General features: G+C 40.5%; 1 protein-coding gene across 1 annotated transcript in view; it reads left to right on the forward strand.

Annotated features, from left to right (window-relative positions):
* PHF14 (PHD finger protein 14) overlaps positions 1-14,915 on the forward strand; it is a 232,582-nt gene that overhangs the window by 11,755 nt on the left and 205,912 nt on the right. The window contains exon 2 of the mRNA XM_055347355.1: positions 6,647-6,714. The gene's annotated coding sequence lies outside the window, so the exon portion shown is untranslated. The remainder of the gene's footprint in view (positions 1-6,646; positions 6,715-14,915) is intronic.

Below are 14,915 nucleotides of genomic sequence, written 5' to 3' on the forward strand. Positions count from 1 at the left end.
ACTATTCTTTTAACTGCTTTGGCTCTGTGGCCTAATACAATAACCATGCCTACCTTGTATTTAATAATTTCTGTGTCACCACATGGTCCCTACCACCATCTGATCTCATCGACAGGAGTGATTCCTCCACTGAATTCAGAGAGCCTAGTCCAGGGCTTCTCTCACAAATCATATTTCTTAAAACTTTGAGTGCCCTCTGGACCCTCACAGGGGAAATATTCAGTGAATGGGCAAGCAAGTCTTACATGTCTTACATGATAAATCCACTTTATCATTCTAATGTTCCTGAGTCTTTTGGTTGCTTTGTTTGTTCTTGAAGATTGAAGGGGTACAAGTGCAGTTTTGTTATGTAATAGCAAAGTTTGGGCTTCTAGTGTACCCATCACCCAAATAGTGAACATTGTACTCAATAGGTAATTTTTTAACCTTCATGCCCCCCCCAACTTTACCTTCCCATCCTTCTGAGTCTCCAGAGTCTATTATTTCACTCTCCATGTCCATGTATACACTTATTTAGCTCCCACTTATAAGTGAAAGCATGTGATATTTGGCTTTCTGTTTCTGAGTTATTTACTTAAGATAGTGGCCTCTAGTTCCATCCATGTTGCTGCAAAATATTAATACCTGTGCTCATTTTGTTTAGGGCTGTGTGGAATTCCATGGAGATATATATATAATCTCACATTTTCTTTATCCAAGTATCTTTTGATGGACACTTAGGTTGATTCTATATCTTTGCTATTATAAATAGTGCTGCAATAAACATGTAAGTGCAGGTATCTTTTTTTTTCCTTTTGAGACAGAGTTTCACTCTCGTCTCCCAGGCTGGAGTGCAATAGCACAATCTCAGCTAACTGCAAGCTCCACCTCTTGGGTTCCAGTGATTCTCCTGCCTCAGCCTCCTGAGGAGCTGGGATTACAGGCACCTGCCACCATGCCTGGCTAATTTTTGTATTTTTAGTACAGAAGGGGTTTCACTATATTGGCCAGGTTGGTCTCAAACTCCTGACCTCAGGTGATTGCCTGCCTTGGCCTCTCATGAGCCACCATGCCCGGCTGCAGGTATCATTTTCATGTAATGATTTCTTTTCCTTTGGATAAATACCCCATAGTGAGACTACTAGATTGAATTGTAATTCTATGTTTAGTTCTTTGAGAAATCTCCATACTGTTTTCCATAGAGGTTATACTGATTTATATTCCCACTAACAGTGTATAAGTGTTCCCTTTTCTCCTCTTTGCCAATGTATGTTATTTTTTTACTTTCTAATAATAGCCATTCTGACTGGTGTAAGATGATATCTCATTGTGGTTTTAATTAACATTTCTTTGATGATCAGTGGTGTTGAGTATTTTTTCCTATGCTTGTTAGCCATTTGTATGTCTTCTTTTGAAAAATGTCTGTTCATGTTTATTGCCCACTTTTTTTTTTTTTTTGAGACAGAATCTCGCTCTGTCGCCCAGGCTGGAATGCAGTAGTGTGATCTCTGCTCACTGCAAGCTCCACCTCCCGGGTCCATGCCATTCTCCTGCCTCCTGAGTAGCCTCCCGAGTAGCTGGGACTACAGGCGCCCGCCACCATGCCTGGCTAATTTTTTTGTATTTTTAGTAGAGACGGGGTTTCACTGTGTTAGCCAGGGTGGTCTCGATCTCCTGACCTTGTGATTCGCCTGCCTCGGCCTCCCAAAGTGCTGGGATTACAGGCATGAGCCACCACACCTGGCCTATTGCCCACTTTTTAATGGGGCTGTTTGTTTCTTTTGTTGTTGAGTTGTTGAGTTCCTTGTAGATTCTAGGTAATATTCCTGAGTCATTTGATACCATCCTTTCTGTGGCACCAGGAAAGTTTTGGCAATTTGACTCCCTTAAGTGTAGGCTACCTTTTAGCCCAGGTTTTAGTTAATCAACAAATAAACTGTTAGAGTCACTCCCAACCCCTCAGACAAGCACACTAAATCTGGAATCTCTGCTAGTGAAGCCATGTTAATAAACTGAGTTTAATGCAAGTTTATATTCCCTCCACCCTGATACCACACTCTTTTTTTTTTTTTTTTTTGAGACAGGTTCTCACTCTGTCACCCAGGCTGGAGTGCAGTGGCACGATCTCGGCTCACTGCGAGCTCCACCTCCCGGGTGCCTCAGCCTCCTGAGTAGCTGGGATTACAGGTGCCCGCCACCTCGCCTGGCTAATTTTTTGTATTTTTAGTAGAGACAGGGTTTCACTATGTTAGCCAGGATGGTCTCGATCTCCTGACCTCGTGATCCACCCCCCTCGGCCTCCCAAAGTGCTGGGATTACAGGCGTGAGCCACTGCGCCCAGCTGATATCACAATCTTAAGATCCATCCCCATACAGTTTCACCAGTATCTGTGAAAATTGACAAAATCAGCCAATTCTTTTGGTGTGTATTGTTCGTCCTAAGTTTGTGTCTCACACATTGGAGTCTACTTTCACCTGAGTCTGATTACAGATTTAGAAGCAATGAGAGGTGGTAAAGGTAGATTGTCAGAAGGAACAGTAGTCCCTTGTAAAGCAACTACCTCAGGGGAGGCTATTACAGTTCTTCAGGCAGGGGTAGACTGACAACTTGCCCAGAATTTCAGGCTCAAAATTATCGCCTCCATCAGAATTTACTTATATGTCCCCATCCCAATTTTCAGGGATGTCTTAATTTTATTAGGTTGGTGCAAAAGTAATGGCAGTTTTTGCCATTAAAAGTAAACTCTAGGCCAGGTGTGGTGGCTTGTGCCTGTAATCCCAGCACTTTGGGAGGCCAAGGCAGGTGGATCACCTGAGGTCGGGAGTTTGAGACCAGCCTGGTGAACAGGGTGAAACCCCGTCTCTACTAAAAATACAAAAAAAATTTGCTGGGCGTAGTGGTGGGTGCCTGTAATCCCAGCTACTCAGGAGGCCAAGTCAGGAGAATCGCTTGAACCTAGGAGGCAGAGGTTGCAGTGAGCTGAGATCATGCCATTGCACTCCAGCCTGGGTGACAAGAGTGAAACTCCGTCTTAAAAAAAAAAAGTAAACTCTACAAGGCTGGAAATTTAATTTGCAATGTTTCAGCCATCCATAGAGGTTAGATTTTGGTTTGGTTAGATTTTGAGTTTGGTTTTCTATAATACAATTTCTATGGCTATAAGATATAAAGATTTCTTTTAGAAAAGTCTAAGAAGATTTCAGGTCACTTATAGGGCCTTTGAGCCCATTCTTTCTTACTTCTGAGTGCTGGAGAACACTTATAAGCAACTCCATTATAGCCTTTTATCCACTAAAATGTTCTGTGACAGCAAATAGTCATTCAATTAAGGCTAAGGAAGACAAGTTACAATAAGGTAAAGGTAATAAAAAATAAAGCTACAGATAAATCTTAATAAAAACTGAGTGTCTGGGCATGGTGGCACATGCCTGTAGCCCAGTTACTGAGGAGGCTGAGGTGGAATGGTTGCCTAAGCCCAGGAATTCGAATCCAGCCTGGGCAACATAGCAAGACCCCATCTTAAAAAAACAAACAAATAAATAAGTAAATGAGTCTAATTAACTCATCTATTAAAAAAAAACTAAGGGTGGTATAATAAAAGGCACAGAAGAAATTTTTAAAAGTTATGATGCATCTAATGACGTTTTTATAAAATAACACTTTTATAAGAAGATACACATAAACATAGTTGGCCCATGGTGAGGTTAAATAAATTAAATCAATAATGGAAGAAATTGAGAACACTCAAATAATGTTTAAGAGTATTTGTCAAAATGGTTTCATAAGCAAAATGCTGTATCTTCAAGATATAGATAATTCCTATGCTATTAAATCTATCTCAAAACATTGAAAAAGTAACTTTCCAAATTCACATTACAAAGGTCATAACAAAACTTGACAAGAATAGACAAACTATGCTTTCTTTAATCTCAACCAGATTAGTTGCAGCAGTTTTATCAAATAAATATCAGATCTCTCAAAATGTGAGGCCCTATGAAATACTGTGAGTTAAAATTACTTGATTTTCCATCTGGGAAGTGGGGAGCGCCTCGGCCCAGCTGCTGGCTGCCATGCAACCCTCTAGGTGTGAAGTGGCAGCTCTGTGTGGGATCTTTCTGCCCTCCCTAAGTTTGCATTTTCGACAGTAAAGTTTACTTTTAAATTAAAAGATTTAATTTGAGGAAGATTTAAAAAAATTACTTGATTTTAAAACTGTGCACGGACTTTCACTTTCAGAATTGACAGGCTAGGTTATTCAAAGGGTTCAGACCATGGTTTTTTGTTCAAAGACATTGGGAAAGTGTAATGAGTTGAATAGTGTCCTTCCAAAATTCATGAACACCTAGAACCTCAGAATGTGAACTTATTTGGAAATAGGGTCTTTGCATACGTAATTAATCTGGTGAGTTCATGCTGGACTGGGGTGGGCCCTGAATCAAATGACTTGGTATCCTTATAAGAAGAGGGAGCGACACACAGACACAGACACACACAGAGAAAGCCAAGTGAAGACAGAGGCCGAGACTGGAGTTATGATACCACAAGCCCAGGAACACCAGAAGCCACTAGGAACTGGAAGATAGAAAGAAGAATTCCCCTCTAGAGCCTTTGGAGGGAGTGTGGTCCTGTTCACGCCTTTGTTTCAGATTTCTGACTTCCAAAACTGTGGGAAAATAAATTCCTGTTGTTTTAAGCTACCCAGTTTGTAATGATTTTTACAGCAGTCCTAGAAAACAAATGTAGATTTCGGTATCAGAAGTGAATTGCTGCTGTTAACAGATACCTAAACATGAGTTGGTAGAAATACAAATGTTAACGTGCATCTGGGAAGGTCTCAGAAATAAATGAACATGTTGTTGGACGCAAATTTGAAAATAGGCTTAGATTCAAGATAATGACTACCTTTAGGTAAGCAAGAGGGGCTCAAGAGAGGCTTCTTGGGTGTTGATGTGGATGGTGTTTATAAGGGTGTTTACTTCATGATGATTATTTGATCTATACATTTACTTATTTTTCATTTTTTTCTGTTATATTTTCCAATAAATTTTTAAAAACTGTTGTATAGATTTAGAACAATGTTAAGGAGTTTGTTTATGATTTGTCACTTAGAGATCTGATTGATTTAAAAGAGCAGAAGGTATCACTGTGCATTTTTGTTTGTTTGAAAGCTTCTCCACCTTTTGAGTTGATGACATGAAACCTCCTGTTCCTAACTAACCTTATTTGTCTGTCTAATATATAATATTGTATGCTTTACGACGTTGCTCTACTGATGCTGTCTTTGCCCATCTGTTTTGCTTTCTTGGGACTTGCCCCTTGTGAAAAACGTCTCCAAAGCCTGCCATTCATATGCACTGAAACATGAGTAAATACCTCAGCTTGTCTAAGAGATCTGTCTAATAAACTGCTATTGTAGCAAAAATTGAAGTACTCACTTCCCACTTTTGTCTTTTCTCCATGCAGAACTAATACTGATGCCATCTCACAGTATTGTGTTTATTTAAAAACAAGTTGTATTACAACATGGATGAGCTATGGAAACATTATGCTAAGTGAAAAAAAACAGACGCATAAGACCACTTATTTTTTATTCCATTAAATGAAATATCTACAATATGAAAATTCCTCAAGACAGAACATAGATTAGTGATTATCAAGGTCTATGTGTAGGGGAAATGAGGAGTAACTGCGAATGGATATGGGGTTTCTTTTGAGGTTGATGTCAGTGTTCTGGAATTAGATAGTGGTGATGGTTGTACATTTTTTATATACTAAAAATCACTGAATTGTAAACCATGAAAGGGTAAATTTTATGGTATGTGAATTATATCTCAATAAAGCTGTTATAAAAACTCAGCCCTGAGCCAATCACTTTAAAAAAAAAAAAGCTCATCTTGTTGCTATGTCTAGAGAGATGACTGACTGGCTAGGGCACAAAGGTAGAATGAAAATTTCGCTTTCATGGTACTCTTTTGTGCATTTAAACATTTTATACCATGTGTACATATTATCTATAAAAATTAATCAAAACAATTTTTAATATTATCCATTTGCTAAATATGGAAAGTTTTTACTCATGTAATACCGAAGTCAATCCATGCTACCTAAATATTGAAGAAAATTCTGTAGTCAGTATTTTAACATAATTTGAAAACAGATTATCAATGAACTCTTTATTAGAAAATATTGAAATGATTTTAGAAGTTGCCAGCCATCCAGAGTTGTAGTTGAGAATTCTGATTCCTTTTCCTTTGTAAATATCCTGACTTTTCTTTCTGGGAGTACTTATGATTTTCCTGAAGTTCAGAAATTTCAGCACAATGTTTTCTTGCTTTATCAATACTGTTTTCTCTTGGATATCTCTGAAAATATGAACTACAGCAAGATAAAAAGAGCCATTCTCCATAACAAAGGATTTATGATCACTTTAAGTGATCATAAATGATAGCTGTTTGGCCAACTGCTTACTTCTGTAGTTTTGTTTAATTTTTAGAGACAGGGTCTCATTTTGTCACCCAGGCTGGAGTACAGTGGTACCATTGCAGCTCACTGTGGCCTCAAACTCCTGGGCTCGAGTGACCTTCTCACCTCAGTCTCCCTAGTAGCTGGGACTTCAGGTGAGCATCACCATGCCCTGCTAACTGATTTTTTTTTCTTTTTTTGTAGAGATGGGGTCTCACTATGTTGCCCAGGGTTACTGCCATACTTGTGGATTGCCAGGTTAGCTCTGCAAGGTAAGAAGGAATTCCTCTGGACAATGTAGGAGTCTTTTTAAAATGCATATCAGTCAAAGTACAGTATAGTAGAAACCAAAACCACTCTTTTTTTGAGCAGAAAAAATTTAGTAGATGGAGTTAGATATAAACTCAATATCTAACCTGGAGAAGAAGTTAGGGAGCTGCTTCCTGAATTTTGGCTCTGAGGCTACACAAGTGTATTTGCAACCCAGATGTCAGAAAGCTGATGCTGTTAATGTTTTTGTGGCTGCCCAAACCATAACCACCTAACAGCCACAACACTCATATCTAGACACTGGAACAAGTCAGCTAGTCATTCCATGTTGGAACTCATGCCTATTGGAGTTTGTTTGTCCACATCTACACCTGCAGAAAGTTTGCTATTACCTCCCTCCTATTTTCTAAATATCACAGGATCCCTTGGGTGTTGCCTCACCAGCTGGAAACCTCTATGGCCAGCGGCGATGCAACTCTGCTTGAGTTTTGTTCATGCCTGCTGGGCTCATTCTGCCCATTCAGCCTGGCAGGCTGCACTCAGCTCATGCTACTGGCTCAGATCCCATGCCCACTGAGGATGAGCCAAGCAGAGTGGTGAGAGGTATGTGAGTGAGTGAGTGTGGGGTCTGGCCACTGCGCATAGCCAGGCGCACCAACTGCTGCATGTGGGGTGGGCAGTTCCAGGTGCCAGCACAGGCACCGGCTCTCTGCGAGGCTGTAGCTGGACCAGGCGTACTGCAAGTGGTTTATGCTGTGGGTACCGGCATCTGGATGAGGGGAATGCGATGGTGCCCCAAAACTTGGAGATGCCAGCAATGGCAGAGCCCCAAGAGTTGGGGAGGGGATGTTATAGATCTCTCGTTCCTGCCATCCATGGCACAGCGAGCCAGCCAGGAAAGTGGTGTTTCAGCCATTTAGTGAGTCTTGAGTTCTTGTCCCACATCCAGGAAGAATGAGGTTATGTGGACAACTGGAAGGTGAGCAAGGCAGAGAAGAGCTTTATTTATTTTTTTTAATTTTTATTTTTTAATATACATAGAAAGTTTATTTGGGCCAAGCTTGCAGATTGCAATGCAGGAGCACAGATTCAAGTTGCCCTGAATATACTCCAACAAGCAGTAGTTACAAGTGGATTTTTAAAAAATTATTATTATACTTAAAGTTCTAGGGTACATGTACACAATGTGAAGGTTTGTTACATAGGTATACATGTGCCATGTTGGTTTGCTGCACCCATCAACTCATCATTTACATTAGGTATTTCTCCCAACGCTATCCCTTCCCCAGCACCCCACCCCCCTACAGGCCTCAGTGTGAGATGTTCCCCATCCTGTGTCCATGTGTTCTCCTTGTTCAACTCCCACTTATGACTGAGAACATGTGGTGTTTGGTTTTCTGTCCTTGTGATAGTTTGCTGAGAATGATGGTTCCAGCTTCATCCATGTCCCTGCAAAGGACATGAACTCATCCTTTTTTATGACTGCATAGTATTCCACGGTATATATGTGCCACATTTTCTTTATCCAGTCTATTATTGATGGACATTTGGGTTGGCTCCAAGTCTTTGCTATTGTGAATAGTGCCGCAATAAACATATATGTGCATGTGTCTTTATAGAATGATTTATAATCCTTTGGGTATATACCCAGTAATGGGATTGCTGTGTCAAATGGTATTTCTAGTTCTAGATCCTTGAGGAATGGCCACACTGTCTTCCACAATGGTTGAACTGGTTTACAGTCTCACCAACAGTATAAAAGCGTTCCTATTTCTCCACATCCTCTCCAGCATCTGTTGTTTCCTGACTTTTTTAATGATTGCCACTGTAACTGGCATGAGGTGGTATCTCCTTGTGGTTTTGATTTTCATTTCTCTGATGACCAGTGATGATGAGCATTTTTTCATGTGTCTGTTGGCTGCATGAATGTCTTCTTTTGAGAAGTGTCTGTTATATCCTTTGCCCACTTTTTGATGGGGTTTTTTTTTTCTTGTAAATTTAAGTTCTTTGTAGATTCTGGATATTTGCCCATTGTCAGATGGAAAGATTGAAAAATTTTCTCCCATTTTGTAGGTTGCCTGTTCACTCTGATGATAGTTTCTTTTTCTGTGCAGAAGTTCTTTAGTTTAATTATATCCCATTTGTCAATTTTGGCTTTTGTTGCCATTGCTTTTGGTGTTTCAGTCATGAAGTCTTTGCCCATGCCTGGGTCCTGAATGGTATTGCCCATGTTTTCTTCTAAGGTTTTTATGGTTTTAGGTGTTACATTTAAGTCTTTAATCCATCTTGAGTTAATTTTTGTGTAAGTGTAAGGACAGGGTCCAGTATCAGCTTTCTACATATGGCTAGCCAGTTTTCCCAACAACATTTATTAAATAGGGAATCCTTTTCCCATTGCTTGTTTTTGTCAGGTTTGTCAAAGATCAGATGGTTGTAGATGTATGGTGTTATTTCTGAGGCTTCTGTTCTGTTCCATTGGTCTATTTATCTGTTTTGGTACCAGTACCAAGCTGTTTTGGTTACTGTAGGCTTGTGGTATAGTCTGAAGTCAGGTATGCCTCCATCTTTGTTCTTTTTGCTTAGGATTATCTTGGCTATGCGGGCTCTTTTTGGTTCCATATGAAATTTAAAGTAGTTTTTTCCAATTCTGTGAAAAAAATCAGTGGTAGCTTTATGGGGATAGCATTGAATCTATAAATTACTTTGGGCAGTATGGCCATTTTCACAATATTGATTCTTCCTATCCATGAGCATGGCATGTTCTTCCATTTGTTTGTGTCCTCTTTTATTTTGTTGAGCAGTGGTTTGTAGTTCTCCATGAAGAGGTCCTTCACATCCCTTGTAAGTTGCATTCCTAGGTATTTTATTCTCTTTGTAGTAATTGTGAGTGAGAGTTCACTTGTGATTTGGATCTCTGTTTTTCTCTTCTTGGTGTATAGGAATGCTTGTGATTTTTGCACCTTGATTTTGTATCCTGAGACTTTGCTGAAGTTGCTTGTCAGCAAACTTCAGCCCAAAAGGAGATTTTGGGCTGAGATGATGGGGTTTTCTAAATATACAATCATGTCATCTGCAAACAGGGACAATTTGACTTCCTCTTTTCCTAATTGAATACCCTTTGTTGCTTTCTCTTGCCTGATTGCCCTGGCCAGAACTTTCAATACTATGCTGAATAGGAGAGGTGAGAGAGGGCATCCTTGTCTTGTGCAGATTTTCAAAGGGAATGCTTCCAGTTTTTGCCTATTCAGTATGATATTGGGTGTGAGTTTGTCATAAATGGCTTTTATTATTTTGAGATATGTTCCATCAATACCTAGTTTACTGAGAATTTTTAGCATGAAAGGCTGTTGAATTTTGTCAGCCTTTTCTGCATCTACTGAGATAATCATGTGGTTTTTGTCATTGGTTCTGTTTATGTGATGGATTATGTTTATTGATTTGTGTATGTTGAACCAGCCTTGCTTCCCAGGGATGAAGCCAACTTGATCATGGTGGATAAGCTTTTCAGTGTGCTGCTGGATTCAGTTTGCCAGTATATTATTGAGGATTTTTGCATCAATGTTCATTGGGGATATTGGCCTGAAATTCTTTTTGTTGTATCTCTGCCAGGCTTTGGTATCAGGATGATGCTGGCCTCATAAAATGAGTTAGGGAGGATTCCCTCTTTTTCTATTGATTGGAATAGTTTCAGAAGGAATGGTACCAGCTCCTCTTTGTACCTCTGGTAGAATTTGGCTGTGAATCTGTCTGGTCCTGGACTTTTTTTTTGGTTGGTAGCTTATTAATTATTGTGTCAATTTCAGAACCTGTTATTGATCTATTCAGAGATTCAACTTCTTCCTGGTTTAGTCTTGGGAGGGGGTATGTGTCCAGGAATTTATCCATTTCTTCTAGATTTTCTAATTTTTTTGCACAGAGGTTTTTGTAGTATTCTCTGATGGTAGTTTATATTTCTGTGGGATCAGTGGTGATATCCCCTTTATAATTTTTTATTGCATCTATTTGATTCTTCCCTCTTTTCTTCTTTATTAATCTTGCTAGCAGTCTATCTATTTTGTTGATCTTTTAGAAAAACCAGCTCCTGGATTCATTGATTTTTTTCTTGAAGAGTTTTTTGTGTCTCTATCTCCTTCATTTCTGCTCTGATCTTAGTTATTTCTTGTCTTCTGCTAGCTTTTGAGTTTGTTTGCTCTTGCTTCTCTAGTTCTTTTAATTGTGATGTTAGGGTGTCGATATTAGATCTTTTCTGCTTTCTCCTGTGGGCATTTAGGGTTACAAATTTCCCTCTACACACTGCTTTGAATGTGTCCCAGAGATTCTGGTACATTGTGTCTTTGTTCTTATTGGTTTCAAAGAACATCTTTATCTCTGCCTTCATTTTGTTATTTACCCAGTGTTCAGTCTCCATGTAGTTGTTTTGAGTGAGTTTCTTAATCCTGAGTTCTAATTTGATTGCAGTGTGGTCTGAGAGACAGTTTGTTGTGATTTCTATTCTTTTACATTTGCTGAGGAGTGTTTTACTTGCAATTATGTGGTCAATTTAGAATAAGTGCAATGTGGTGCTGAGAAGAATGTATATTCTGTTGATTTGGGGTGGAGAGTTCTGTAGATGTGTTTTAGGTTTGCTTGGTCCAGAGCTGAGTCCAAGTCCTGGTTATCCTTGTTAATTTTCTGTCTCCTTGATCTGTTTAATATTGACAGTGGGGTGTTAAAGTCTTCCATTATTATTGTGTAGGACTCTAAGTCTCTTTGTAGGTCTCTAAGGACTTGCTTTATGAATCTGGGTGCTCCTGTATTGTGTGCATATATATTTAGGATAGTTAGCTCTTCTTGTTGAATTGATCCCTTTACCGTTACGTAATGGCCTTCTTTGTCTCTTTTGATCTTTGTTGGTTTAAAGTCTGTCTTATCAGAGACAAGGATTGCAACCCCTGCTTTTTTTTTTTCTTTCCATTTTCTTGGTAGATCTTCCTCCATCCCTTTATTTTGAGCCTATGTGTGTCTTTGCAAATGAGATGGGTCTCCTGAATACAGCACACTGATAGGTCTTGACTCTTTATCCAATTTTCCAGTCTGTGTTTTTTAATTGGGGCATTTAGCCCATTTACATGTTGGCTAATATTGTTATGTGTGAATGTGATCCTGTCATTATGATGCTAGCTGGTTATTTCACCTGTTAGTTGATGCAGTTTCTTCATACTGTCGATGGTGTTTACCATTTGGCATGTTTTTGCAGTGGCTTGGATCAGTTATTCCTTTCCATGTTTAGTGCTTCCTTCAGGAGCTCTGGTAATGCAGGCCTGGTGGTGACAAAATCTCTCAGCATTTGCTTGTCTGTAAATAATTTTATTTCTCATTCACTTATGAAGCTTAGTTTGGCTGGATATGAAATTCTGGGTTGAAAATTCTTTTCTTTAAGAATGTTGACTATTGGCCCCCACTCTCTTTTGGCTTGTAGTGTTTCTGTTGAGAGATCCACTCTTGGTCTGATGGGCTTCCCTTTGTGGGTAACCAGACCTTTCTCTCTGGCTGCCCTTAACATTTTTTTCCTTTATTTCAACCTTGATGAATCTGACAATTATGTGTCTTGGGGTTGCTCTTCTCAAGGAGTATCTTTGTGGTGTTCTCTGTATTTCCTGAATTTGAATGTTGGCCTGCCTTGCTAGGTTGGGGAAGATCTCCTGAATATTCTGAAGAGTGTTTTCTAACTTGGTTCCATTCTCCCCATCACTCTCAAATACACCAATCAAACATAGATTTGGTCTTTTCACATAGTTTTTGGAGGCTTTGTTCATTTCTTTTCACTCTTTTTTCTCTAATCTTGTCTTCTCTCTTTATTTTAACCATTTGATCTACAGTCGCTGATATCCTTCCTTCTGCTTGATCGAATTGGTTATTGAAGCTTGTGTATGCTTCACGCAGTTCTTGTGCTGTGGTTTTCAGCTCTATTAGGTCATTTAAGCTCTTGTCTACACTGGTTATTCTAGTTAGCCATTCGTCTAACCTTTTTTCTAGGTTTTTACCTTCTTTGCGATGGGTTAGAACATGCTCCTTTAGCTTGGAGAAGTTTGTTATTACCGACCTTCTGAAGCCTTTTTCTGTCAGCTCTCAAACTCATTCTCCATCCAGTTTTATACCCTTGCTGGAGAGGAGCTGTGTTCCTTTGGAGGAGAAGAGGTGTTCAGGTTTTTGGAATTTTCAGCCTTTTTGCTGTGGTTTCTCCTCATCTTAGTGGTTTTATCTTCCTTTGTCTTTGATGTTGGTGACCTATGGATGGGGTTTTGGTGTGGATGTCCTTTTTGTTGATGTTGATGCTATTCCTTTCTGTTCTTTAGTTTACCTTCTAACAGACAGGCCCCTCAGCTGCAGGTCTGCTGGAGTTTGCTGGAGGTCCTCTCCAGACCTTGTTTGCCTGGGTATGACCAGCGGTGGCTGCAGAACAGCAAATATTGCTGACTGATCCTTCCTCTAGAAGCTTTGTTCCAGAGGGGCACCCACCTGTATGAGGTGTCTATCGGCCCCTACTGGGAGATGTCTCCCAGTCAGGCTACTGGGGGGTCAGGGACCCACTTGAGGAGGCCGTCTGTCTGTTAATGGATCTCAAACACCATGCTGGGGGAACCACTGCTCTCTTCAGAGCTGTCAGGCAGGATGTTTAAGTCTGTAGAAGTTGTCCGCTGCTGCCTTTTGTTGAGATATGCCCTGCCCTAAGAGGTGGAATCTAGAGAGGTAGTAGGCATTGTTGAGCTGTGGTGGGCTCTGCCTAATTCAAGCTTCCCTGCCTCTTTGTTTACACTGTGAGCATAGAACTGCCTACTCAAGTCTCAGCAATGGTGGATGCCCTTCCCCCCACCATGCTCCAGCGTCCCAGGTTGATCTCAGACTGCTGCACTAGCAACGAGCAAGGCTCCATGTGTGTTGGCCTTGCCGAGCCAGGCATGGGAGGGAATCTCCTGGTCTGCCTGCTGTGAAGACTGTGGGAAAAGCGCAGTATTTGGGCAGGAGTGTACAGTTCCTCCAGATACAGTCATTCACAGATTCCCTTGTTTAGAAAAGGGAAATCCTCTGACCCCTTGAGCTTTCCGGGTGAGGTGACACCCCATCCTGCTTTGGCTTGTCCTCCATGGGCTGCACCCACTGTCCAACCAGTTCCAATGGGATGAACCAGGTACCTCAGTTGGAAATGCAGAAATCACCCATCTTCTGCATCGATCTTGCAGGGAGCTGTAGACCGGAGCTGTTTCTATTGGGCCATCTTGGAAGTGCCCCCCAAAGAGCTTTATTGAGAGACAGTACAGCTCTCAGTGAAGAGGAGACCCAAAATACGTAGCTCCCATCCTTAGGCAGGTAGTCCTGAAATGTGTCTGAGTTTGGCTGAGTCTGAGGTTTTTATGGGCTCAGAATGTAGAAAGTGCATGCTGATTGGTCTATGGGTGGGCCCAGAAAAAGCACCATCTGATTGGCCGAAAGGCATCAAAGAACTTCTCACTCCTGGTCATGGACTCTACCCAGAACTGGTAGCCTGGCCCACAGGCTTCAGGCCATCCCTGGCTTGAAGGTTGGTCCTCACTGGGGACCTACCCTTTCCCACGTAGGAACCTGTCTGCCTCCCACCACCATCAAAACCTTGAAAGCCCATCTGATTGGTGGAATCTAAATCATATCTATAATCCTAGTTTTAAGTGAGTCTGAGAAACGTAGTTTTTATTCTAACATTATCTGTAATACAGAGGAAGAGGTGAGAATGAAAGTCACCTGCCAGTGAACAATATCTAGCCCAATTTTATGCTTTGTCTACTCAGCAGCCAGATACACCCTTCTATCCATAAACCTCCCCACAATAACAATAGCAATAAAACCACTACCACCTAACATAAGGTAACTCTTTCTAATATAGATGAAAACACTGTCTCCTTCAGGGTCAGAATTTGTCCTTGCCCCTTGGAACATACTGGGATCTGATTCCATTTATAGGGATGCAGTGACAGAGATGGGCATGAGGAGAATCAGCATCCCTTTGCAAAGTAATGAACTCAGTTGAGTCCATTCATTACAGTGTCTTCAACAAGGCAGGTAGCTTCACTAAGAAAGAAAGGTCTAATTCTACTAAGAAAATGAGGCTCTGAGATTTTGAGGCTTGGTTTTCAATTCTCAAGGTACCATTCTATCCCAATAAATATCCTAAATTCTTACAAAGTTGCCT

Source organism: Gorilla gorilla, chromosome 6 (genome assembly GCF_029281585.2).
Source record: "Gorilla gorilla gorilla isolate KB3781 chromosome 6, NHGRI_mGorGor1-v2.1_pri, whole genome shotgun sequence".
Taxonomy (NCBI): Eukaryota; Metazoa; Chordata; class Mammalia; order Primates; family Hominidae; genus Gorilla; species Gorilla gorilla.